The sequence below is a fragment of the Myzus persicae genome, unplaced genomic scaffold (assembly GCF_001856785.1).
Source record: "Myzus persicae strain clone G006 unplaced genomic scaffold, MPER_G0061.0, whole genome shotgun sequence".
Classification (NCBI taxonomy): domain Eukaryota; kingdom Metazoa; phylum Arthropoda; class Insecta; order Hemiptera; family Aphididae; genus Myzus; species Myzus persicae.
In genome coordinates this window covers 14,583-17,629 of record NW_019101075.1, presented here as the reverse complement: position 1 = coordinate 17,629, position 3,047 = coordinate 14,583, and positions in this window count along the sequence as shown.

The window sequence follows — 3,047 nt, the reverse complement described above, 5'->3', positions numbered from 1 at the left end:
TAATAATAAAAATAATATATGCAAATGTAGGGAATTAAATAGAGTAAACTCTATTAAATACCTAGGATTGTTTATTGATGCTAATTTAATGGGACGTACACATAAATTATATTAATAATACTTTAAGAAAATTCTTCTATATATATAAATCTCTTAGATCTATCTTAACCTTTAAATTAAAAAAATTGACATACATTTCACTAGTGCAATCAATTCTTTCTTATGGAATTTCTTTTTGGAGGGGAACATATCATACTCACTTTCGGAATCTTGAAATCATTTTAAACTCATTACTCAAATTTATCTTCAATAAGCCTGCATTATTTCCTACTGTTAATTTATATATAGAATTAGAGGTATTCAATTTAAAAGCTTTATACACCAAGAACATTTGCCAATTATTTTATAATATGAAAACCTATATTGATGCTCCATGTCATAACTAGAATACTCGCTTTAAGGCTAATACTAATGTATTTGTCCCCAAAATGAATACAGTATTCGGGCAGCAGAACTCTAAATATAAGTTTATATCATTTTGTATTAAATATAATTTTAATTTACATGATTTTAACAGTTTTAAAATGTATAAAAAATATATAAATAATGTTTTACTTTAATAATTTTATGTAATGTATTGTGTATATATATTATATTAAGTTTCCTTCTTAATTATCTATTTCTTACTGTATTTTATTTTTCTCTTTTTCTATTGTTATACTCATAAGTACAACTTAGCATATCAACATAATTTCGCTAAGGCACCTAATGGGTTTAACCTAGTCTGTACTTATGCTTATACCTATAAGATATAACCATCCAGCATACATTTTGTTCTAATACTGAATTGTTATATTATCTTTATTTATAATGTTCTTATTTATTCTCTATTTTCTTAATTATTAACGACTTTGTATCACAGCTCTCTCTTTTCTACACAAGCTTTGCTTTTGAAAAGAGAACTAAAGATCAATTCATTTATCTATTTTATTTTATAACATGTTTGTAATTCTAATTTGGTATCAATAAATATTATTATTATTATTACCATTGATTATATATACTTATATATATAATCAATGCTATTACTTACTAAATTTCTTTTTTATTAACGTGAAATTAAAGAATTAATTTTTCATTTTAAGAAGTAAGTTATGTAATATTGTTATAACCATAATTGTCGAAGCTAATTGTTTACAAAGTTTCTTTTAATAAAAAATAAAAAATAAAAAAAAAGAAGTAAATTAAGTTAATTTATTTTGTTTAAATTTTATTACATTTCACTATTTCAGTTTATATCGTTTTCATGTCAACAAATATTTACCGGTAGAAATATAAACAAATATTTACGGCCGTGAATTGTTTAAAGTTGAAAATTTTATATTTTTCCAATCTAACTTATATGAAAATACTGTGTTAAGTATAAACACAAGGTATAGGTAATAATTTAGTTTTAGTTTGGAAAACAATTAAGTATGCTTACTAAAAAGTTAACAAAAAGTGTGTATTCATTTTTAACTTAACTGAGTTAAAAAAAATCATTAACTTGCAGTCTTAAAACTACTCTCCTTCTTGCCCTCCAAAATATTGTCATCTTTTAATTTTGTAATAGGTGCTGTTATTCTAACACGAAACTTTTTATGGGTGAAAAAAATTGCCAATTGGCAATATAATTAAACCAATTTGTGGGGGGGGGGGGGGGGGGGACAACCCAGGGCAATAAAATCCTAAATACGCCACTGCCGTGTGCAGAATTATTTTAGCAGGGGTTACTTAACCTACTAAAATTCAGTAAGATAAATGTTCTCTGTATTATAAAAATTAGTTTATAGTAAATTTAAGTTTTTTAGACGCTGTTTTATTGATAATGAAAAAAATAGTATTATATGTAAGTTACGAGTTACATTTTTTCCTATGTTATTCAGTAACTTACGACTTTACGAGTTAATTTTTTTTCCTAAACCACAGATTTAAAATCAAATCAATTTTGTAAAAAAAATTCAAAAATATAAAATATAATAATTTCTAAATAATAATTTATAATAATAGTTTTTACATTGCATATTATTCAAAGAAAATATTATATTATAACGATATTATATAGGAAATGTTATAGGGGTAACCGGAACATTAATAAAAGATAAATGTAACATTATAACAATTTACTCAGTATCCCATCCACGTTTGTAATGTTTGTAGACTCATTAGTCATTACCTACCTAATGATTATTAGTATTATTACTTATTAATATATTTTTATTCATTCATAGAATTTCAGCAATAACTTGATCCGTTGGTTTAAATAATTTATACCCGCAGTAGCGTGGTAGTTCATCGTATTTACTATTTACCTAATTAAAAATAGCCAGATATATATAGGTGTAATAATAATTTAATAATATTTGACATTATAATAATTTTACATTGTTTTTTCTAGTAAATAATAATAAATTTGATTATTATAATATTTAGTATAGTTGTGGATAGAGATCTAACCATAGATATCTTTGGATCTAACACGCCTCAGGTTAGGTTAATCAGGTGATTCAGTTCTATGGGTATATTGAATATTCCTATGTTTAATGTTATGTATTATAGGTACTAGGATACAACACTATCAGTGGTTGTGGATGTGTTGAACGTTTGGACGTTTTACATTTTATAATATAAACTATTCAATTATATTAATATGTTTTGACTGATGAATATTGGCCTCGTAAAGACGTATAATTTGAGGTGCCACATGCTAATTTTTTTCGGTAAAAAAATATTTACCTGTCAAAATATAATTAGTAAATTTACGAGGTTTAAATTTACCGAGCTTACATTTCTAGTTGTGGACCGTTTATAGTTTACGTTAACAAATACTTACACATAAATAATTTAATTATTTTATTGGATTTCATCATTGATTAAAGTATAATATGCAAATAAAAGTATCTACAGTAGGTGACTAATTTTATTACAAATATTTATTATCTTTAGGAACGTAGAAACACACATACATAGATATAATTACAGTGTCGGCCTGGCCAGGGCAGCGAGGC